This window comes from Papio anubis, chromosome 14, assembly GCF_008728515.1.
Source record: "Papio anubis isolate 15944 chromosome 14, Panubis1.0, whole genome shotgun sequence".
NCBI classification, from domain to species: Eukaryota; Metazoa; Chordata; class Mammalia; order Primates; family Cercopithecidae; genus Papio; species Papio anubis.
Window position 1 is genome coordinate 14,036,360 of NC_044989.1, and position 26,131 is coordinate 14,062,490.

General features: G+C 36.8%; 1 long non-coding RNA gene across 3 annotated transcripts in view; it reads right to left on the minus strand.

Annotated features, from left to right (window-relative positions):
- LOC103876737 overlaps nt 1-26,131 on the minus strand; it is a 633,632-nt gene that overhangs the window by 428,466 nt on the left and 179,035 nt on the right. The window lies entirely within an intron of this gene.

Here is a 26,131-nt window from a genome sequence, read left to right on the forward strand (position 1 = left end):
AAAGCATTAATTTTAAAGGTTGGTGGAGAAGTACTAAAAAATGAAAATAAAGTAAAATAGAAAGATACTTATTTCACTCCAATAGGACCCCTCAGAGGTTTATGAGCTCATTTGCTTACAGCAGTCATGGGGTCTAGAGTATCTCAACCTCATGTTAAGTTACAAATGCAGCATGCAATATCTTTCTTTTATTGGGGAAATGCCTCTTTTAGAAAATATTTTTTGAAGATTTTCTACAAAACATCACTATTTGGACATCAAACGGCCACATTCCAAAGCTAGTTTTTCACCTCAGAGGTGCAGCTATTCACAGTAAAGATACTTCTCAATGGGAAAAATGGTTTTGAGTTGTCTAGGTCTTTTTGAGTTAGTTCATAATTGATCTTACTAATGAAGTATTGTGAACTTGGTGGGTACAGAAGAGGGCACACTGGACTTTGTGTCTTTGTAACACTGTAAACCTACCTTTTCTGTAGCAATTCTAATTTCCTCCTATGATTACACATTTTTCTTTCTATCACTATACATTGTGAGTACCTGAAAAACATCTGCATGTCTTACTCCTCTCTTCCCAGCTGTGTAACCGAGAGAGTCAATGCTCACTAACTGTTGAAGGAATGAATGAACTTGATTATTTAGAAGGATACACATTATGGGATATTGTGATAGCACCATGTGTAAAAAGCAACATGTTCTCAGAGAAATGCCCTTTTTCTGAAGATGATTTAATCTATGTCTGCTTTGAGGGAGAAGTAGTTAAGGGAGAGGATGGAGTTAGTTTTGATGGGAAGTGTATTAGCCCATTCTCACCATTGCTATAAAGAAATGCCTGAGAAAGGGTAATCTATACAAAAAAGAGGATTAATTGGCTCACGTTTCACTGGCTGTACAGGAAGCATAACAGCATCTGCTTTGGGGGAGGTCTCAGGGAGCTTTTACTCAAGGCAGAAGGCAAAGAGGGAGCAGGTGTCTTATGTGGCAGGAACAGGACCAAGGTTTAAAAGCGTTTATATACTTTTAAACAACCAAATCTCATGAGAGCTCCATCACGAGTTAGCACCAAGGGAATGGTGCTAAACCATCCATGAAGGGTCCAACCCCATGATCCAGTCACCTCCCACCAAGCCCCACCTCCAACACTTGAGATTTCAATTCTCCATGAGATTTGGGTGGGGACACAGCTCCAAATCGTATAAGAAAGATTCTGTTTTCTGATTTCAAACAGGAAAGTGACAATTAAGATGGCAACTCTGAGGCAGACCATCCGTCTTCAAACCCTCGCTCTGATGTTGATGACTCTGGTCCTCGAGCAAGGTTTTTACTTTTTCTGTGGATTGTTTTATTTATAAAATGAGATACTAATAGTAACTGCCTCATAGTATTGTTATATCAGTTAAGGAAATAATATATGTAAAGCACTTAAAATAGTGTCTGGCACATAATTAAGTACTATATGAAGGCAGTTGTTATAGTGGTGGTGTGTGTGGTGATGGTCAGGGTGGTTTTTGTTATTATTTCACAGGTTAAAAATCGTGACATCCAAGAATACACGAGTTGAAAGGGCCTCAAAGTTCATTTCATCTGAAACCCATGTAATAGGTTTATTTAGTCCTTAAGATCTGAAAAATATTTTGCATCCTCAAATTCTGTGGGTCCTTCAGGCCCCAACATCCAGTTTATTTTTTATCTGGGAATATTTGGTCAGAATCACTTCCAGAGACTGGACAGTGAGTACTTATTTCAGTGTCTGTCTTTCCTGGAAGGATCATGACACATCAGTCCATACACTTTCTCTGTGGCCATGCTCTAGCGCTGGTATAGGAGAAATTTGAATAGAAAACTAACAACTTCCCTTTACACTCTGCCCCCGATCTTGAAGAAGATCCTGCAAGTTGGATCTTCTTCAAGATCGGGGGCAGAGTGTGATGAGAAGTTGTTATTATTACGGTAAGTAGCACAATAAATTTTACTCATTCTATACTGAGCACCCTCTACTTACTGCAATAACAGCTAACAGTGTTAACAATCATCATCAATAGCTTTCAAATTTATACAAAACTTCACTACATTCAAAGTGCATTTATATAATGATCATATTTTGTATTCAAAGCCTTTCTGCCAACTTGTGATTGGATTCCTAGTTTTGCAGAAGGAATGAAGCTCTGAAAGGGTAGAGACTGAAGACAAACTGGCAGAGCCATATGTACCTGCTCCCTGTCCAGTGCTCTCTCACTATAGCATATTTATCTTTTGATAACCCAAGAAAGAAAAGGAACTCATTGCCTGAACATTTCTTGGGCATCTGGGATTTTGAAAGCACTAACGAAAGCCTGTGAGATGCACAGCATATGCTCCAAGTAAAGATAGAATACAGCCTCATGTCCACAGCAGGCAAGATCCATTGCAAATCCTCTAATTGATCATTTGTGCAAATTTTTAGGAAAATTTGTTGCATAATGAAGGCCTCCTGCCAGAGACAGAGGTGATCCAAAATGAACATATTTGATGAGTCTGATGCCCTGGTAGGGAATGCCAGACAGGAAGGAAAAAGACCAGGAAAATAGCAGGAATCGTTCTAAACACTTGACATATGGGAACACCTTTATTTCTCGGAGCGCCCCTGTGTGGTAGTACTGTTGTAATCTCATTTTACAGATGAGAAAACTGAAGCACACAAGTTAAGCACTTGCTCAAGATAATAGTCTATGTAATTGGCAGAGTCTTACAGAATCCTTTAACTGTTTCTATTTCTATAATAGAACTCTAAATAGAAGCACAGCTGGAATATGCTGTCTGTTGGGCTTATGTGATTTAGACATGGCCATCCATATTGTCCAGCCTGTTTTCTTTGGTATTTTAATTTTTGTGTGTGTTTTTTTTTTAACATTATGGGTAGCCTACTGATGGAGGTATCAAAAAAAAAAAAAAGAAAAAGAAAAAGAAAATTCCCAGAGCATCCCATTATCATATTCAATAGGTATTATAATTAAATATTTAAATGTTAAAATTTTAAATGTAGTCTAATTCGAATATCTACTTATATAATAAAATAAAATATTACATAAGAAAGCATTTTCAGTTTGAGTTCCTTAATTGTTCTTAAGTGTTTTGTCATTGGTCACTGACAATGTCAACTCTCTTCGACTTGCTTTCCACTCACTGAGCCCCCAAAACTCTAGGATGCTCATGTCAGTCCTGAGAGCTTCATCTTAATTAGAGATGCAAAATGAATGTGATGAACTGATGAGATTTTGGCATATGGGTTTAGATTCCCTCATCTGAGCTGAGACAGTACCTCGCAGGGTATGAGTTCATTCGTGCTGCAGCTGCAAGTGAGCAACAGGGAATTCACCCAAGATACTGGACAGTCAGGGAGGCCAGGCTCTGAAGAAGACAGGGCACAGGAAAGGTGGTGAAGAGAAGGGCTAAAAGGGTAGTTCTGGGTGTGTCCCACGTGCAAATCCCCTTAGTATTCTGAATATGTAGAACAAACACTTAAAAAGCAAACAAGATGTTATTTTGAAGGTAAGAAATAAACCAATAAGAGCTCCAAGTGCCTTAGGTCGGAGGATACAGATTTCAGCAGGCAACAAGCATAGGTTGATGTTGTCATTCATCAACAGAGGAGCAGTCAGGTAACAGGCAGTCAAAGTGACTAAGCAATGTGGGAACTGTTGAAAGCCAGTTGAGCCCATAAACCTTGAAGTCAGAGTCATCAAGAAGAAGGCCTAAAGAAGGGCTGAAATATTGGCAAATGAACAGGTAAATAGATAGACCTTATATGTAAAGACTATCTGCCTAGCCAGGTGTCTGTATGTGTATCTGCAAACTCATATATGTTATATATTATATATAATATATGTTATATATATTATATACATATTATATATGTTATATACAATATTATATATGCCTATTATATTTATATACAATATACATAGTATATTATATATTATACATATCACATACTATATATACATATATAATATATAATATACACATTATGTATATTTATATATCTTAATATATGCTGATACACATATATCTTGATATGTACTGAAACACATATTATATATTAATATAATATATATAAATACTATATTCTCAAGCATATGATGAAAAGTAAACATACCTATGGCTACTGAACTATTGAAGTAAAATGGTCTGTTAACAGAGACAGAATAATTAGATAATTACACCATAAATGCAAGGCAAAACTGCAATGCTGATAAGTGCTGTTCAGGAGAGGTCAAGGCGCTGTGAGAATAATTGACTGATAGAAGATTTGACCTAGGCAGAAAGGTCATGGAAGTGTTTCTAGAGAGAATAAGATTTGTGCTGAATCAGAAGAATGATTAGAACTTAGGTAAAAGGGGGAAAGAAGAGCTCTCAGATAGAGAGACATTTAAGTGCGAAGCCCGAGTGACAAGAAAGGGAGCAGATGGATGGCTTAGACTGCTGGAGCAGAGAGATAAGAGGGCTGTATGGTTAAAACTAAAGCTGGAATCATACTTAGGGCCCTAGTGGGCACAGTAAGTTTTTCATACTGAGGAGTTTGTTCTTTATATGAATTGCCATGGAAGGCATTTAAGTATAAGCAGAAACATGGGAGGAGGGGAAAGACCACTAATAAGATTTGTGATTTGAGCAGAGCTCTCTGAACTGCACATGCTGGACTGAGAGAAACCAGAGTATGTGTCCAAATGCAAGCTGAAAGGCAATTGATCTCGATGATAGGCGCTTTGCTGGGAAGACGAAAAGAATTGGACAGATTGAAAGTAACAGGAATTCTTTCTTCTCCCAGTTTCTGATGTCAAACCACCACAATTTAAACTAGCTGATACAATTTGATCTTATTGAACTTCCCTTCCCTGTAGTTTAGAAAAAATATCATGGCAAAAACACGGAATTGTGACAAGAATTTATAAGAATAATACTTCAGGAGCTGCATGGGTCATCCCAGACCTAGAAGGAAACTGAGAAAGAACAGCTAATACTTAGGAAGTCCCAAGAAGGAGAGAGTGAGTGCTGTGAATAGCTTGAGAAAGGAAAAAGAAAAGGGAAATTACTTTGAAACAATTGAGACCTTTGGTATTACTTGATGGTTGGGAAATTAGATTACAAGGAATTGAGAAGAAAGAAAATAATAAAAATATAGAGACAACATGGATAAACCACCCTCAGGAGATAATACTTTAGGGAAAAGGAGAGCTTACTGAAAGGGTATCAGGTAAAGAGAAAGTAATAGGAAGGAATATTATCTTTAAGTCTAAACAGAATCTTTATTAAGTATGATGTTAGTCATAAGTTTTTTCACAGATGTTCTTTATTAGACTGAGGAATTTCCCCCTTATTCCTATTTTGCTAAACAGTTTTATCAGGAATGAATGTTGAGCTTTTTAAAATAGCTTTTTTCTGCTTCTATTGAGATACTCATATTGGTTTTCCTTTTATTCTGCTAATATTATGAACTAAACTCATGTCTCCAAATTTAAATCAGGCCTGTATTTCTGTAATAAACCCTTTCTGATCTTGATTTATCTGCTTTATATATTGATTACTTTGATTCACTATTTTCTTGGATTTTTAAATATGTGTTCATGACAAGTGTTTGCCTTTTATTTGTTTTTCTTGACTTCCTTTCGTTTTATTATGTCTGTGTCAGGTTTTATTATCAGAGTGAGATTGGCCTCTTAAAATGAGTCAGAGTGTTTTTCTTTCTTTCTTTCTTTCTTTCTTTCTTTCTGTCTCTTTCTTTCCTTTTTTCCCCCTCCCCTTCCCTCCCCTCCGCTCCCCTTCCCTCCCCTTCCCTTCCTTTTCCTTTCCTTTTCAGATGGTGGAGGGGCGGGAGTGCAGTGGCACCATTATAGAGTGCTAAACCTCAAATTCCTGGGCTCAAGTCATTCTCCTGCCTCAGCTTCTCAAGTAGCTGGGACAACACATGGATGGCACTGCACCCCAACCCTCCACTTCCTGAAAAGTTTTGTATAAACAAAGAATGCTGATTCTTTCTTCCTAGGATGTTTTATAAAATCCACCCATTAAAACTTCTAGGATTTGAGTTTTCTTTACGTGTTTTCTCTATGGAATATTAATCTATTTGATATGGTTGAACTTAAGTTTTTCGTTTTATTATTAGTCATTTGTGATTTTCTTCCTCTGTTCTTTCTTCTACCATCATTTGGATTTGAGTATTTTTATAACTGCGTTTTATTTTATTGATTTGACTTTTATCTATACCTTTTATTTTGGCATTTTTTGTAGTTGCAAGATGTGAAATATATTGAGTTTTCAGTGTGAGTTTACAGCTAATTTTGTATCATTTAATGGAAAAACAGAAACTTTCCAATCACATACATTAAACAGGTCAATTTATCCCAACCCTCTTCTTTATGCTGTATTTGAAGATTATCATGAGGTTTCTGGTAGGCATTAGCTTAGGAAATAAAGAAGAATACTTTTTATAATATATAACTGTAACAGTCATCAGATAATTAGATATAATTCTCCCATGTCACGATTCAGAGATGTAGATTGATTTTTTTCCAACACAAAACAGTTAGCTGCTTGCCAGTGATGATTTTGAATCCAACATTTATCAAGCTCTAACACTTGATAAAATTCTGTGGTGGCAGTACCTCCTCTGCCATAAGAGGAAGTAAAGGGTAAATAAAGATTTGGAAATATCCTGAGGTGGAGCAGAAAAGGAAAGAGAGACTTTGTCTACCTGCCCTGATGCAAGGTTACTAAAGAATCATTCCAAACTCACACCTTAGGGAAGAGTACAGGCTCTGCAGACTGACAGGCTTTGGTGAATGTGTTGATTTAATGATGTTTTTACTTCTCTTTTGTCCTAACAGCATCAAGAACAATTCTTTATACAGGTCTACAAAAAGTAAATGTTCTTGGTTAGCTGACTGTGACAGATTCTCAAGGGAAAAACTGAAATGATTGAATATATGTGCTTTATTGCTCTCAGAAGGTCAAATCTTTGCTTAAATTGTTTCCAGCTACTTTGAATGAATGAAACATACACTCTTCCCAGCATATTTTTTCTTTGTTTTCTTTTCTTTTTTTTCTAATTATTCACAATTCACAAAATGGTTCAAAATAAAACAAGAAGAAATATGAATAGGACCAGCCCTCTTTGACTCCTATAGAGAGTATTGTTAAGAACCAGGGCTATAAAGAAGCATGATACATTACAGGAAACAAACTGCTCCATAGCAATTTTTTTCATTAAGTTTAAGTGGCTCCCCACTTAAGGTTTTCAGTGAGCCTTGCAGGCACCCCAGCAGTTAGATACCAAGTCTTGGTGTATCCCACCAAGGAGGGATGTTTCCTGCCTTGTTAGTGACTATTGACCAGCTTTGGCCCAGAGTAATTCAGGGAATTTCTGAACTATGCAAGGAGCTATAACTATGCTTTGTCCAATTATGTCTGAATCCTAGTTTTGGAGAGGAACTGCTCACTACTTTCCAAGTTTGTTCTTTCCATGTTTTTCCCATCAAGTGTAAAATATTTTAAAGTTCTCTTTAATTCTGTAAAGTTATTCTCCTTACAGTCATCAAAAATAATCCTGTATATATATATATATATATATTTTTTTTTTTTTGATGGAGTCTCGCTTTGTCACCCACACTGGAGTGCAGTGGCATAATCTTAGCTCACTGCAACCTCCATCTCCCAGGCTCAAGTGATTCTCCTGCCTCAGCCTCCTGAGTAGCTGGGACTACAGGCACGTGCCACCATGCCTGGCTAATTCTTGTATTTTTAGTAGAGACGGGTCTTCCCCATGTTAGCCAGGATGGAATTATCCTTTATCTTAAAATTAACTCTTTCAATTGCTGTGTAGTTTCTTTATCTTGATTGGATCCTGACTGATACAGAGTCATAGAACTGAGATTAACAAAAAAAAGTCTTGATTAAAATAGTGACTGCCAAACTATTTACAGAGAAGCACTATGGGGAATAAATCAGAATAAAAAATTAATTCAAGATTGGGAGAAAAAATCAGATGAAATCAGAGGCTCTTGGGATGCAGTCCAAGACTGTAGCATGAGCAAGAAAAATCCAATCAAGCCTGCGAGAATTGCAATTTATAGATATGTCTCAGTAAACTGATGATGTGTTTCCAACTCTCAAGGTTTTTCAAACTGGCAATAATAAGATTTCCTATATTTGCCTAGGACAGGTATAAATAGCATAAAAATTAACAATCAGATTAAAATTGTCTGGTGTAAAAAAATGAAAAAGGAATTAATCTCTACTAGAGTGTATAGCAGTAAAAGAAAGAGGAAAGAAACATGAAAAGTAGCTCAACAGTGAAAGATGGGTTTATTCTGCAGAATAAACCTGAGAGGGGCTTCTGACCAATTTCAGTCAGGACTATTCTCTCTTACAGACTGAAAGTATTTCTTGGTGAGAGCTTATCACAGGTTTGGAATGTTTCTATCTGGAGGAGAAGTTTATGCCAGGGTTGGAATGTCTCTGGTCGGAGGGGAGGTTATCTTGGAGCTGACATCTCTCTGGCCGATGTGGAGGTTATCTCAGGGCTGGCATGTCTCAGGTGGAGGAGGGGTTTATCTTATGGTTGGAATGTATCTGGTTGGAGATGTCATTTGTGGTTTATGGTCATGCTGACCTTAGCCATTAGGCTGATGCCCTTTGGATTTAGGCAGTTTTTGATCAAGGAGGACTTTGGAATGGCAGTGATTGTCCAAGATGGCAATGTTCCTGCTCTGTCAGAGTGCAAAGGAAAGCATACAATGCTATAGAGATCACTATCAATAGGGAAGATTCAAACCAACTCGGGAAGGAAACACACAAGCAAGAAGTCATGAAACTCAGCAATACAAAGCCTGTGTTTTATATTTTTGTTAGTCATCTCTTTGATTATTTAATTGTAGAAGAGACAGCACTCATAGCATATTGTAACCGTGTCAGAAATCTGACTTTGGTGATATGTAAACACTGTGGTGATTGCAGAAAGGGTAAAGAAAGATAATTCAGTCAAAGATGGGGCCCCTTCCCATCACACAGAGGAGAAGCTTCAAGTGCAGATACAAATTCAGAAAGGTGGCCTCTGAAGATTGGGGAACTTAAGAACATTTATATTCACAAATAACACATCTACCTCCTAGAGAAACTCCCACTGCTGGTTTGAATACCAACTAAAGAATAGAAGGCTAAAAATTCCAATGTGTGGATTTGTAAAGTGACAACTTCCTGAGCTTCATTGGAAACTGAATGAATGGGCACTAGCATAATAGACATGCTGAGAAAATTCTTAAAAACATTTTTAGGTGGCTGGATCACCTGCGGTGAGGAGTTTGAGACCAGTCTGACTAATATGGTGAAACCCCGTCTCTACTGAAAATACAAAATAAGTTATCTGGACATGGTGACACAGGTCTGTAGTCCCAGCTACTCAGAAGGCTGGGACAGAAGAATTTCTTGGACCCGGGATGGGGAGGTTGCAGTGAGCTGAAATTGCACTACTGGACCCTAGCCTGGGCTATGAAGTGGGACTCCGTCTCAAAAAAAAAAAAAAAAAAAAAAAAAAAAAGATTTGTAATGGATTCTCATTACCTTAAGTAAAACGGACTTCCTTTTCAGCATTATTTTTTAATTTGAAAAGCACTATCCTCTAGTGTCATCAAGTTTTACAAATATTCAGAAAGGGGCTTTAAAAATACCAGCTTTCATATATGACTTCTTGGAGTCTTTCACGTGCATGCCTGATGTAGGTAAATGCTGCAAATGTTCAAAGCTGTGATTTGTGTCAGAAGAGATACTGTTCCTCTAGCCAATTTCATTCTGAGCTGCTCAAACCCTTGTCCCTGGAGCCATCAGGTGATCAAAAATAACCCAGATGCTGAACTTCCACTTAATAACTCCAAAGAGTATACAACTTGTCAAAAAATCAACCAGAATGATTTTTCACTGTTTCTTTGCTTTTCATTCTTTCGCTTTTTAAAAATATTGATAAACACGTGATGAAATAAACATTAACCCAAATGTCAAGAGACCTAGGATCACATCTCAGCTTTGTTGCTACATTAATCTGTGGCTTTGGGGTTCACCTTACTTCTCTAGGCCTTAATTTTCTTAACCAGAAATATGGACAGTGATGCCATTTTCCTGTAGCTATAAGTAGAAAGGCCCTTTAAAACATATGGTAGTATGGAGATAAAAGATAGTACGTATTTTTTCCAATAGCAAAACAGAATACATAGTAAGTCATTTAAGAAGACCTCTATTCTTCAGCCAAGAAAGCCAATTCAAATGCACTTGCCAAAGGCTCATTATGCAAGAAGAAATAAATAGTTTGCAAAGAGAGAGACTTCACCAGTTTACAGGCTGAAGAGTTACCACTCTCTCCTTATGCTCAGGTAATGGAAGGATGACTAACTATGATTAGTGGAAAGAATTGGAGGCTGCTTTTTTCACTGACCAATAGAACAATGCCCGTGTTCATAGAGCTTTGCTTCTCACATGAACATCGTGGTAACTGACAGGTGGTTTGCCCTGTGTGGTAGCTCCAGACACAGTCCCACCTGTCCAGTGCTTGTTTCCATTCAGATTTACGTTGAAATGCACAGGTCCTCCCCTTGAGTATGCTCATTGCCATCACAGATCCAGTCTTTGTGTTGGTTGGTCAATACAGTGGCAGATCTCTGTCCACTGAGAATATCATGGCAGCCTTTACTTCCTCTCTGATACTATCCCCCTGCATTCCTCAAGGGGAATTTCACCTGTGATCCCCTCCCACACTCGTATGTATGGCAAAATCTTTAGAAAGTACCTAGGAAGTATAATTAGCAAAAGAGGAAAATGGTGAAAATCATACACACACACACACACACACCCCCCCAAGATAGAGGAAAACAGCAATCCAGAGACCACATTCAGAAAGTACAAAGTCCAGGCACAAAGGTAAAGAAACTCTTACTCAAAATTTGCTGTGTTGTCACATGGTAATGTGACAGAGCAGAGGCTTTAACTCAGAAAAGATTTAATTTCTACCCTTACCAGCTGTATCCCCTCAGATAAGTTAATTAACTTACAGAGTTGGTTAACTCATCTATAAAATGAAGATGATAACATATGCTATAGGGTCATTTTGAAAATTACAGTTTTGTAAAGCAAGTAGAATAGTTCCTGACACTTAGGGAGTGCTTGTAAATGTTTAACCTTTCTCCATGTTTTCTTACTCAAAGCAAACAGCAGTCTATGAAAAATAGCAAATAGACCCTTTTATAATGCAAAGTGGTAATCATAAGTAAGAACAAAGTATTATGAGAATAAAAAATTTAGTCTTGAAGAATAAAGTCTCACCAGTGAGAGAAAATACATCTAATAAAGGCCACAGCAAGAGTGAAAAGTCTTTGGCAAGGCTAAGAGCACTGAATTGCAGGGTAGTTGAAATGAAGGTTTTGTTTGAGTTTTCTCATAAGGGGGTAGGGGTTGGCTTGCGGGTGGGATTAGAAAGGAGATTGGCTTTCCAAGAGATGACATTGCAATGTGACAACCTGTACCAGGGCTACCCTGTAAAGGATCTAAAACATACTTCGGAGGCATGGTAAAAAGAGGCTAAAAATGTGGATGTCCTAAGTTTATGAAACAAGATGTGCTAGAAGATAAATAGCTTCAAATTCTCCATTATTCTCAGTGTTCTAATCACTGAATTTTTGGTTTGTTACCTCTATGATTAATCTTTAATATAGTCTTGGTGGTTGCACATGAATTATATATTTCCTTTTTATTTAAACATAATCACTTGAAAAAAATTTAGGTCTCAAATTTTACCATCGCATTATACCTCTAGGAATTTGTCATCTTTTCTTCAATTTTTTCCCAGTGTCAAAGAAACCCCACTGAGTGTTATAATCAAAAATCTTTGTATTTTTAGGACTTTGAAAATGTGGGATTGATAAAATACAATACAAATACAACTGTATTTTATTTCTCTTTTTTCTTATAAAAATATATTCCTCAAGGACATTCTTCAATTGCCCTGTATAAAATCTCAGGAAGTTCCACAAATTTCCTGATTACTCACAGATCATACACAGATTCCATGGTCATTTTTAACTGTCAGCACAATTTCAATTCTATTAAAGTCATTATCTTCCAGGTATTAATTATAATTAACTACTCAGCAGTTTTAGGCCTCTTTCCTTAGCTTAAATCGAACAAAAAAAGAAAGGAATCTCATCTTTTTCTTTCCTCCCTTACTTATCCCTCAACTTGCTAGAGGCTACAACAGACACTCCTGGGGCTAAAAAGTGAGAAACAAACAGGTAAAGGAAATTCAAGTTTTTCCTGCTATAATATAACCTCATGAACTCCAGGCCTGATAGTCATTTATAGCCTACTATTTCTCTGGTTGATTCTTAAATGAGTTCTTTGGAGAGTCCCTTCCTGAGCCCCTCCAATTGCTACTTTCAAAATGTGAGTGATGCAAATTTCTTCCAGCCACTGATTCTTCTTCAGTCTCTGCTGTTGTGAAAATATAGTAGGAGTTCACTAAGCAAATTATGCAAATGGAAGCACTTCAGAAAGAGATACATCACGTGGAAAAATACTCCAAGTATGTTGAAGTTCAAGACAAAAGCAGTGAGAGATGAGATTGAAGGCTAGCCAGAGGACAGCTCATGAAATTGTAAGCAAAAAATAATGACCACTCTTTATTGAGGACTTACTGTATATCAGGCACTCTAGATTTTCACATATAAAATCCATTCAGTTCTTATAAACACATAAAAAAATATGAGGAGGAACAACACATTTTAAATGAGACAGTTACTAGTCAAACTTACACGAAATATAGTGATCTTTCTAAACTGTGGATCTGATCATATTATCTCTTTGTTTGGAATACTCTGTGCTGATGGAAAAGATTCAAACTTCTTGTAATGGGATGTAAATTCATGATCTAGTCATTCCAGCACCTAGAATAACTTCATTTATGATGTCTGAGTCTAGGGGATTAAAAGAATAAATCACCTCAAGTGATCAACAAAATATTCACAATAATTGCTATTGTGGTTAATTTGCCTTGCTGCTCTTGCTCCCAGTCCCTTGAGGATGTTATTTATTCTCTCTGCCTGAAATGCCTTGCACCCACTCCATTCTGTTCTACCTGCCGAATTCCTGTTTGTCCTTACTGAACTCTGAAGACCATGATGATTATATTTCTTGTGAACTTAGTGGGCTGGCCTAACAAGCATCCAAGAAAAGTCTGTTGAATGAAAGTATCATAGACACAGATGTGTTTTGAAAATCTTGTCTCTGCAAATTATTTGAAATGTTATCATGTAAAGGTCTCAAATTTTTGGAGCCTTTATTTCTTTACTATCAAATTAGAATAAATAATATCATTAGATTGAAGGCAAGCTACAAACAATGCCTTCTATGTATTCAGTATTCCGTTGACCCTTGAACAATGCAGGTTTAAACTGCACAGGTCCACTTATAGGTGGATTTTTAAAAATAAAACTTACACCAATAGTGCCTGCCTCTCCTGCCTCTCTTTCCATCTCCTCCTTCTTTTCTGCCTCTGCCACTCTTGAGACAGCAAGACCAATCCCTCCTTTTCCTCCTCCTCCTCAGCCTGCTCAACATGAAGATAATGAGGATGAAGACCTTTATGACGATCCACTTCCACTTAATAAACACTAAATATATTTTCTCTTCCTTTTTTAATTTTTTAAAAATTTATATGCATATATAATTGATGTGCTTATTTAGTGATACATGTGATATTTTGATACAGGCATACAAAAATATGCAATGTTTCAAGAATGTGTCTTTCATCCTGTGCAAGAACGCTAATCTCTGTATCATACTCATTTTAGTGTATGTGTTGCAGAAGTGATGACATAATTTTCTTAATAACATTTCTTTTCTCTAACTTACACAATTGTAAGAATATAGTCTCTAATACATATAACATAAAAATATGTTTTATTCAACTATGTATGTTATTGATAAGGCTTCCAGTCAACGTAGGCTCTTTGTTGTTAAATTGGGGGGGAGTCAAAAGTTATCCTTGGATTTTCTTTGATTTAAGTTCAGGGGTATAAGTGTAGGTTTGTTAATACATAGGTGAACTTATGTTATGCGGTTTGCTGTAAAGATTATGTCATCACCCAGATATTAAGCCTCATTCCTATTGGTTAGTTTTCCTAATCGTCTTCCTCCACCCACCGTCTACCTTTCTATGCATGGGTCACCACTCCTCACTCTCCACATTGTTCAAGGGCAAACTATATATTAATTCTCTCTCTTTCCTATGCATTCCCCTTTATAAAGTGCTGGAGGCAAGAAATCATCTATATTAACTGTCAAACAAGTTGTCTGGGCATTGTTGATCCTCATTAAATGCTGGTTTCAATTTCCATAAATGAGGGGGGATTTATAATCCCAGAGTGTTCTTTAATAGCTATTAAGACTTTCCTCAAGAGTATTAAAGGTAAATTGGCCCAAACACTTGTATCAAACTTCTCTAAATAAATGTTGGGAGACAGATTTTACAGCTAAACCTCAGATGTTCTATGAAATTACTCGTGTGTGTGTGTGTGTGTGTGTCTGTGTATACACATATATTTTAATAACAAAGAGAGAGCAACTATTTGCGTTTTAACAAAGCTCATTTAAAAAACTATAAGCTTTGGCCAATGTATTTTCATTGCATTCAGGATATGCAAAATCTGCTTTATACTATATCCTAACTGGTAAAGTATGTATTGAATATAATTACAATACTAGGCCCAAAGCACACAATGTTTCCCTCAGTTACCTTTTAATTATAAATCTGCATGAACATTCAAAGCCCTAATCCTCCCCCTTTGACCTTTCTTACACAGAAGACTGGATTTCCTCAATGCCACAGCTACTCTTGATTCTGACTTTAAGTAGCACCTAGAAGCAGTGATGTGCTGAAAAATGTTTGTAAGTAGGCTGGAAGGGAGGAAGGGAAATGATTTCTAGCATATACTGATTTCTGTGGTGCTAATATCCCCTCCACGGCCAATTTCAAGGTATCAGTATGATGCCAATATGCACAGAGTTGAAAAAAGATGCCCAGCAGTGCACATGTTTGGCATTTTATCATATGGACATAATAACTTAAATTGTCTAAAGAACATGTAAAATGATGCATGTAATATAATATTTAGAAAGTGATGAGTTTTGAGTATCTGTTCTATTTGTTTATTGATTGATTGATTGATCGAGACAGAATTTCGCTCTTGTTGCCCAGGCTGAAGTGCAGTGGTGCAATCTTGGCTCACTGCAACATCCGCCTTCCAGTTTCAAGTGATTCTCCTGCCTCAGCCCCCCCAGTAGCTGGAATTACAGGCGCCCACCACCACGCCCGGCTAATTTTTGTATTTTTAGTAGAGACGGGGTTTCACCATGTTAGCCAGGCTGCTCTCAAACTCCTGCCCTCGCGATCCACTCGCCTCAGCCTCCCAAAGGGTTGGGATTACAGGCGTGACCCACTGCGTCTGGCCCCATTTTATTTTTAATATAATTTATTTAACTGTAAGTTTATGTAACTTACGTTTATATAATGGCTGTGTTAAACAACCAGATCACAAAATTCCTAAAAATTTTACAACTTTATCTCAGCTCCAGCATACAGAAGCCTACAGTTGTGACCTGGACATTGTAGGTACACAGTAAATATTTACAAATGGTTTGCTGAGAGTACTGAATAAAAATATTTAGCAAATCGGCTCTATTCTCTTTCCTAGGATATATAATATAGATCAAATAAAACAAAGTCAGATGACTAAAGACCATATAGAAGGTGAACCTCAAACTTCTACAAACAGAAAGAGACGGCAAATGCTCTGTAATTTGTCCAATTATTTGACACCTAATTTATAAAAAAACACATTAATTTAACATGGAACAACTAGGTATACAGAAAACATGATGCGTAGAAGAGACTCAGAGTTTAATAAATAGAAGATTATGAAAGAAGTCCTTAACAGGTCTCAGATAGGCCTGTCCTTTATCTATACCTGAAAGGGAACATCTACAAATGCTTAAGATAGATTTAAAAGTTATCAACAAAATCACACTATATTTTGTATTTAAAAGAATATACATTATATTAATAAATTAGAATTTAATCAATTGCATATAACTTAAAAACCTTCTGGTACATATAGTCAACAGATACATACATGTATTTCCAACTTTTAGGTTAGATTCAGGTGGTAGGTACATATGCAGGTTTGTTACATGGGTAAATTGTGTGTCACAGATTTTGGTGCCCAATTATGTGGTCACTCAGGTAATAAGCACAATAACAGATAGGTAGTTTTCTGATCCTCACCCTTTACCCTCAAGTAGGTCCTGGTGTCTATTGTTCCCTTCCTGGTATCCATACACTTATAAGTGGAATATGTGGTATTTGGTTTTCTGTTCCTGCATTAATTTACTTAGGATAATAGCTTCCAGCTCCATCCATCCATCTCACCACAAGAAACATGATGTTAGTCTTTTTTTATGACTGCATAGTATTCCCTGGTGTATATGTACCACATTTTCTTTATCTAGTCTATGATCGATGGGCATTTAGGCTGATTCCATATCTTTGTCACTGTGAATTGTGCTGCAATGAACATGTGTGTACATGTGTCCTTATGGCAGAATGATCTATTTTCCTTTGGGTATATACTCAATAATGGGATTCCTGGGTCAAATGGTAGTTATATTTTCTTTGAGAAATCTTCAAACTGCTTTACACACTGCTGTACTAATTTACACTTCCACCAGCAGTGTATAAGCATTCTCTTTTCTTTGCAATCTTGCCAGCGTCTTTTTTTTTTTAATAGTACCCAATCTGACTGGTGTTAGATGGTATCTCATTGTGGTTTTAATTTGCATTTCTCTAATGACGTATGATATTGAGCATTTGTTTCTATCCTTGTTGCCTACTTGTGTTTCCTCTTTGAGAAATCTCTGTTCATGTCTTTTGCCCATTTTAAAATAGGGTTGTTTGTTTTTGCTAATTTGTTGAAGTTCCTTACAGATTCTGCATATTAGACCCCTGTTGGATGCATAGTTTGCAAATATTTTCTTCTATTCTGTAGGCTGTCTGTTTACTCTGTTGATAATTTATTTTGTTGTGCAAAAGCACTTTCGTTTAACTAGTTCCCACTTGTCAATTTTGGTGTTGTTTCAATTGCTTTTGGAGTCTTTGTCATAAAATCTTTGTCAGGGCCTATGTCTAGAATGATATTTCCTAGGTTTTCTTCTAGGATTTTTATAGTTTGAGGTTTTCCATTTGAGTCTTTAATTCACTATGAATTGATTTTTGATTAAAGGAAGAGGCCCCGTTTCAATCTTCTGCATATAGTTAGCCAGTTATCCCGGCACCATTATTGAAAAGGGTGTCATTTCCCCATTGCTTGTTTTTGTTGACTCTGTTGAAGATCAAATGGTTGTAAGTGCATGGCTTTATTTCTTGGTTCTTTAACTTACTCCATTGGTCTACGTGTCTGGTTTTGTACCAATACTATGCTGTTTCAGTTAAAGTAGCCTTATAACATAGTTTGAAGTTGGGTTATGTGATGGCACTGGCTTTGTTCTTTTTACTTAGGAATACTTTGTCTATCTGGGCTCTTTTAGTTCCATATGAATTTTACAATAGTTTTTTTTTTTCCTAATTCTGTAAATAATCATTGGTAGTTTGATAGGAAGAGTATTGAATCTATAAACAAATTGCTTTGGGCAGTACGACCATTTAACAATGTTAATTCTTTCTATCCTTGAGCATGGAATGTTTTTCTATTTGTTTATGTCATCTCTGATTTCTTTCCGCAGTGTTCTGTCATTATCATTGTAGCGATCTTTCACCTCCCTAATTAGGTGTACTCATAGATATTTATATTTTGTGGCTATTGTGAATGGAATTGCACTCTTGATTTGGCTCTCAGCTTGGACATTGTCGGTGTATAGAAATTGTATTGATTTGTGTAAATTGATTTTGTATTCAGCAACTTTGCTAAAGTTGTTTATCAGATCTAGGAGCTCTTAATTTTATTTAAAAAAAACTTCAGAGCTAAAAGGAATTTAAGAGGTCTTCTAGTTAACCTCATTTTTTATGAAAATCAATGATTAGAAAAGTGAAATCATTTGTCTAAACTCACTCAGAATTGGGCTAAGCTCAGAAGTGGAGCTGTACTAACTATGATAAGTCTCTGGAGTTTCAAGAGGTTGAATCACTTCCATATATACCCTCCAGATTTAAGGAGACTAAGTAGCTTATTATTAGTATTATTAATTATTTTGAGATGGAGTCTCGCTCTGTCACCCAGGCTGGAGTGCAGTGGTGCAATCTCTGTTCACTGCAACCTCTGCCTCCCATGTTCAAGCGATTCTCCTGCCTCAGGCTGCTGAGTAGCTGGGACTATGGGCATGTGCCACCATTCCTGGCTAATTTTTTTTATTTTTAGAACAGACAGGGTTTCACCGTGTTAGCCAGGATGGTCTCCATCTCCTGACCTTGTAATTCGCCCACTTCAGCCTCCCAAAGTGCTGGGATTACAGGCGTAATCCACCGTGCCCAGCCCCAAGTAGCTTATTTAAGATAACATAGTAGATTATAGCTTGAGTCAATGTTAAGGGCCAAAAATCTATATTATACTTTTCTGATTTCTTGTTTTCACTAAGTCATTTTATATGTCATATTTACCCTCAATGAGAGTGAGTTATTTTGCACATGCATTTATTTATCCATTGAGTATACATCATTGTCCACCTATCAAAAACCAGGGAAGAGAAGTTGGACAGGAGCAGAATCTGCCCCTGTCCTTCATGTGCCATGCAAGCCTGTAATGGGGTAAATGTACATGGTCAGTAAGGGCTAGCGAGACTCCCATCCATCCTCCTCTTTGAGACCCCCAATCTGGAAACAAACAAACCTGGTCGGTCCTTGAAACACTCACTGGTAATATCTCTCCTCCTAACCAGGCTCTAAATTTCATTGTATAGTCACTGTAACCAAAGCTGGTCAACAGGTCTTGGGACTGAAAAGGAAAGAAACATTGCAATATTCTTCCCATAGCTAAGACTCTAGCCTCACCATCCAAGTACATAGGCCATTGTAAGCCGCTAGGCTTTGTCTCCCCTATAGGAGTCTCCTGGAAACTTGGCAGAAGGTATGGATGTTTAATCTTCCATGTTTATAAAAAGTATATTCTAGACACAGGGAGAAAAAAATACGAGACAATATTCAATCAGGGAATGAACATGTTTCACCCTACTATCCACACCCTCTCTGCCTCTTGCTCCAAGATTTTTGTCAGCCTGAGATACTCAAGTAGAAGAATAATTCATTCAAGATATAGCACAAGATATAACAAATGTGTTTCTTTAATAAAAATCAAAGCATCCATTGAAAGCCATGAATGAAGTTTTATATATGATGAAGCAGAATACTTTACGCCAAATAAATGTTAGCCTTAGAATTAGGTAAAATCTATTGATGAAAGGTAACAAGTGTAAAAATTTTCATACTATAAATAGTTTCCATACCTATTTACTGCTCATATTACATGTTTCAGGAAGTGTGCTAGATTAGGGAAACACTTTCTTTACTTGACTACAGTTATACCCTATACATTTCCATCCTTTGAAACTTATCCACCTAAGAAATCACAAATTCAGACTTTCATGCTAAGAAAACAACTGCTATACTGCAGACTTATTTTCTCAATCAGGTTCACTGCACCCCACTTAGGCTAAGCCACCCTGATATACTGCTTTGCATACCCTTAATCTATTTGTAACACTCACCAGAATTATGTCATACCCTTAATCCATTTGTAACACTCACCAGAATTATGTTCCCACTTCATTTTCTAGTAGACTATAAAGCATGATGAAATGGAGGAATGTGTTTGTTTTGCCCCCATTGTAATTTAGCACTTAGCACAGTGCCTGGCACACACTAAGTGTTCAAATATTCACATATGTAAAATAAGTAAATAAGTAATGCATATGTATATGTATACGTATAATATGTATATGTATAATATGTAATGTACATGTATATTACATAGTCCTTCCCTCAAGATGCGTATGGCCTTATAGTAGAATACAGATAGATAAATGTAGGTTCTCCAATATGTAAGAGATACAAGGTAGAAATTCATAAATCTATAACATGTGCATATCATTCACACAGAATGCAAAGAGAAATAATTTGACCTCAGTTAGTGAGAGGATTAGCAAAAGTGTTAAAAAAAAAAAAAAAAGTGATGCTGGAATCTAGAAGGAGTATATGATGTCTTAGTAGAGGAAGAAAGAGTGGAGATAGATTCTTCCAGACAGAAGCAGAATCATGAACTTAGATCTCAAAATATGAGAGCACTGTTATATCAAGGGAAATGCAAGCAAGTTAGCAGAAGCCATTAAAATTCATTAGGCAGCAGAGAAGCACGAACGGTGTGGATAATAGAAAAGAGTTAATAATTATAACAAGAATTATTAGAGAAAGTTTTATACTGCAGATAATCTTTGAGATGAGTCAGAGTAGAAATCTCTGGAGAAAATGGGTAAAGGCATTCTAGAGAACAAGATATCATGTATAAAGAAAGGAGGGATATGAAAAATACAATGCAATTGGTATGATCCAATCAGGAAATGGTAAAGAGATTGATGGGTAATTTAGGGTAGACTCTGTTTGGGGCAGGAGGTATGAATGAAAATTGAGCCTAAACTTGCGGAAGTACACAAATTGTGAAGACCTAATATAATCTTAAATTGTCTGTGATCTATCCTATAGGTACTAAAAATGATCAGACAATTATAAGCCTAATGGGATATACTATATTTGGATTCTCTTATGAACTATGTTTGAGGTGAGAACTCTATAAATCTGGAGAAGACAGAAAGGGAAAAGGCAATTAAGAGGAGAGTAAAGTTCAACGAGAAGTGTTCCCTATCCAAGAAGATAACCCAGGGGGTAAGTTGAAGCAGAAAGAAAACTATAGAAGGGGAGATAGGGGAATATGGAGAAGTACTCTAAAAAGCACATAAAGGAATACGGAGAAGTCCATAGGAAATGTAAAGGAACAAGGAGAAGTACAGAGCAACATGGAGAAGAGGAGAGAAGGCTGAGTTTTGGAGGTGGATAGGTTTGAGTTTTACACAGAAACAAGGCCATATTTGCTTTTGGAAATACAATTTATCCAATACCGATTTTTTGTTGTTTACTATTTTCTTTGTTGTTGCTTCTTGAAATGGAGTCTCACTCTGTCACCCAGGCTGGAGTGCAGTGGTGCGATCTCAGGTCACTGCAACCTCTACCTCCTAGGTTCAAGCAATTATCATGCCTCGGCCTCCTGAGTAGGCGGACTACAGGTCCCCACCACCATGCCCAGCTAATTTTTGTATTTTTAGTAGAGACGGGGTTTCACCATGTTGGCCAGGCTGGTCTCAAAATCCTGATGTCAGGTGATCTACCTGCCACGGCCTCCCAAAGTGCTGGGATTATAGGCGTGAGCCACCGCGCCTGGCCTATTGTTTACTATTTTTGAACCTAGTGTCTTACTCTCATGTGTGCTGAAAAAATACTATTTTCAATAATTTGCATTTCCATAGTAACAGTTATCTCAACATCTGGGGTCTGTGACTAAGACAGTGACTTCCTCATCCACTAGTGTATTCTCAGTACCTCAAGGAAGCATCTTTCATGTGGTAGCTGATCAATAAACATTTAGTTTATTAATGAATGAAAAGATGTGAGCAGTTGGTGAAACTGGTCCTAAATCCACATTTTGTACAGAAAACTCTGAAGAAATGTCTTATTTGAATTTATTGTTGATGGATAATGTGTAAGTAGAGCATCATCCCAAAGAAATGACAGTGTCAAAATGGGATAAAAACCCCAAAGCAAAAGTCCCTACCACTTTAAGGCTAGATGATGATGGTAAATACAACAGAAAAGAGCTCAGAGAAAGAGAAATTGAGCACAGTCCATCATTCTCAAGTCACTGGATGGGCAGGGATCTTCCTGGTTCCGTTTGCCTGAGTGAATTGGCTGCAACCCAGACAGAACACTCAAAAATGTACTGAACAAGGCCGGGCGCGGTGGCTCATGCCTGTAATCCCAGGACTTTGGGAGGCTGAGGTGGGCGGATCACCTCAGATCAGGAGTTCAAGACAAGCCTGGCAAACATGGTGAAAGCCCATCTCTACTAAAACTACAAAAATGAGGCAGGTGTGATGGCAGGCACCTATAGTCCCAGCTACTAGGGAGACCGAGACACATGAATTTCTTGAACCTGGGGGCACTGAGACACAAGAATTTCTTGAACCTGGGAGGCGGAGGTGGCAGTGAGCCATGATTGTACCACTGCACTCCAGCCTGGTTGACAGAGCAATACTCCATCTCAAAAAGACCCAAAAAAAAAAGTACTGAATGTAAAAGAATGAAATATATATTGAGAGAATTTGGGCAGTGAGGAAAACAAAGACCCGAGAAAGAGCAATGCAAAACTTAAGATCCAAATTCATTTTATACCTACTTGTAGAAAACCTCTGAAGATTTGTTAAATCTACTAAACAGTAGATTTAACTGCAATCAATAGACAGTTAGAAAATTATCTTCTTCAATAGGTATCATTTCTACCTTCGCTCAAAAAAATGAAATATTCTTCTTATTCACTTCATAGCTTCCTGACTACAAATTCAGGTTAGTGTGCCGAGTTCCATAATCCAGTGATCATAATCATCTCTATAATTGTATAATACCTTCGTTTGGATGGAAACACGTATATGAATTTTACATTTATTATTATTTCCCCCCGTGGTAAGGCAACATTTTATTATTAATCACACTACATCACTAGAAGTAAAGGAGAAAAAGAGTTACCAAAAATGGAAAAAAAAGAGGAAAAAAAGATACTTGAAAAGAAAGCTCACTAATGATTTTGGATACCAAGGGCATTTGATCCCAAGAACACTCAATTTAATAAGCAATACTGTGATTAATCAGAAACTCTGCATTTTAATTTTCAGGGCACCACCAAATTCACTGTAATGTTCAATTATTATTTGACCAGGGTATGTTGCATAGATTAAATATGTAAGATCCTAAATCTTTAAGAAGATTAACTAAAATTTTGAACTTAAAATACCTCTGCTATAGAATCATACGTCTTTTGATGGAAATTTTTCTCAAATTATTTAAATGCGAGTAACTTGTGGAGATTTTCAGGATTCCCAAGACAGCTAGTCATACATGTTCTCTTCATCTATAAACTGTTCTCATTTGTTATTTATATAGCCCATTCGTGTTTTTATGGAAATAATAAATACCTTAAGATTAATAATTTATTAATGCATTCAGGATATAAGAAAGATATGAGCAGAATCTGGTAGGTTCCTTTTAGGTTCTACTAAAATAATAATCTTTCCATTACTGCATCTATGACTTCGCCTGTGTCCTTGGATTAAGCACCTATACCATCCATCCCATTAAATCTCCACCATATATCACTTCTTGACCCTTTCACTAACTCTGCTTGACTATTATAATGGATAATTTATAACCTTGCCTTACCCTTCTAATTTAAGATGTGATGAGTCACTGACATTAATCTCCCTCCAAAAGATTTTATTTATCTCTTCATTGATTGATTGACTGACAGATTCAGTAAAAGTGAGTAAATGCCTTTATGTTCATCACTAACAAGGGAAGAAGATAAATGGGATATTGTCTGTCTCCTCAAAAATTTCTTACTGTGAAGACCTGCGTATAAACATTGCCAGCAGAATTAAGCTAACTTCAATATACTGAATTTCTAGAAATTATTCCTCCCTCAAGGGAAGGACAGTAGAATGTCTTCATCTGAGAAGCAGCGTTTGAGCTGAACCTTGAAGATCTAGTATGAATTTTCCAGAGGCAAAATAATTTACCTAGAATATTCTGCATAGACAAAAGCATGAACCAAGGCATCAAAGCTCAAATTTCACCTTGTTTGGGGACATCTGAATTTTTTCTCTGGTTGAAGGGACAAAAAGTAGGGTAATGAATACTATCTCTACTGAAGTTGCAAAGGTTTTTTGCAAACAATAATTCCAATGAATGTGTGATATAAAACATATTCCCCAACCTTCTAAGCCCCCTCACCCCAAACTACATGTATACTTGCAATTTGCATTGTTTTCCTATGCGTATTGCAGGAAAATTATATTAATAAGGAGAAAGAGTTATCTTTTTGAAATCAATATCCAAAATTTTACCCTAGACTAGTATGCTTGTTTATCTGCACAGGAATCCCTGTCCAATTTCACATTTGGTCATATAATCTAAGAGTCAATATTTTAAGTTCCATAGCAAAGTTACACGCAGGAAGTTCCACATGTGGAAATGTGATGTGGTAAACTTTTTAACTGTGTCTCCTAAAAGTTTGTTCAGGGAAGAAAACACATGGATAACCAAAATAACAACTACAGCTACCATTTGTTGAGGTCCACATTAGGCATCATATAACTTAACTGTAAAACCTCAAATCCTCAAATCCTTTCTGAGATAGATATCATTACTTCCATATTTTTTAATGAAAAATAACCGAGGTTCTAAAGGTTAGGGAATTGACCCACATGACACAGCTCACAAGAGTCTAAGGCAAGATTTGGACGATGTTCTGACTCCCTCCACTATGCACCAAGAGCTCACTGACTTTACTAGATACTTTTTTATGTATTTGTAAGAATTACAAGCTGAGTTAAAGGCTTCTCAATATACATTTACTTTAATATATTATTCTCAGTCAGGTGGCCAACATTTTCAGAGGATACTAAAATTCATTCCAAATTTGGTATGTGCCTAGTTCTATGACAGATGATGTTACCTCTTGGATACCATTTTATCTTTATGCCAGTCCTGCTTAACTAATACTGTCTTATTTCATTATTACGAAAAAATCAATCTCAGTGAATTTAAATATGACTACATATACCTGAAGCTGAAATTTGTAAGTATGTAATTGTACGGATCTAGCTTCTGAAGCTAGATGACTCAGGGCCAATGAGTAGGGAATCACCTGCATTCTTGGCCATTGAAACTCTTATATAAAGAAAGTACTTGTTTTTCAAGGATTGCACTTACATTCTCTATTTGAGAAAGTATTGACCTTTAATAATGAAAGACTGCAACTGTTATATTCTATTAAGGAACTTAATCAACAGTCTGGCTTACAACAGAGTGGTAATATTTTATGAAGGAAATGTACTGATTGCTCTTCTTTCTGTACTGAAAGCGGCATAGAACTTATAGTCAAAACCCCAGCACTGACTGAAAGCAGTGGCTCATGCCTGTAATCCCAGCACCTTGTAAGGCCGAGGTGGGCAGAACACCTGAGGTCAGGAGTTAGAGACCAGCCTGGTCAACATATAAGGAAACCTCATCTCTACTAAAATAATACAAAAATTAGCTGGGCATGGTGGTGCACACCTGTAGTCCCAGCTACTCAGGAGGCTGAGGCAGGAGAATCACTTGAACCAGGGAGGCGGAGGTCGCAGTGAGCCGAGATCACGCCACTGCACTCCAGCCTGGGCAACAAAGCAAGACTCCATTTCAAAAACAAAACAACAACAATGAAAAACAAAACAAATAGGGCTGAGCTTTTATTTAGCTTACTGTTAATTATTACTAGCATTAATCGGGGTACTATTCACGTTACACGCTTTTATACTTTTTGTCATTTAATCTTCAAATTCAGATTCCTTTGTGTGTATCTTTCCATCCTCATTTTCCAAATAAAGAACTGAAGATGAGACCTGTTAGTAGCTTGTCTTATGTAAGTTACCCACTGACAGGCCAACAAATTTATTTCAAGCCCATCCTTGGAGACCCCATTGCTGCATCTTAAAATATTCACGGTACCTTGAGCAAGCCACTTAACTACTGCAACCTTTTGTTTCTCAGCTTATAAGCTGGTAATAATAACATCTGATCTGAAGCTAGAATGAAATGAGGTCATTCAAGAAAGAATGAAAGCATGAAGGAAACAGTTAATATTATTATCAGATACAGAAGTTGTTAACAACAAATCTTGTCATCTTATAATTTTATGAGAGAGAGAAGGCAACAACA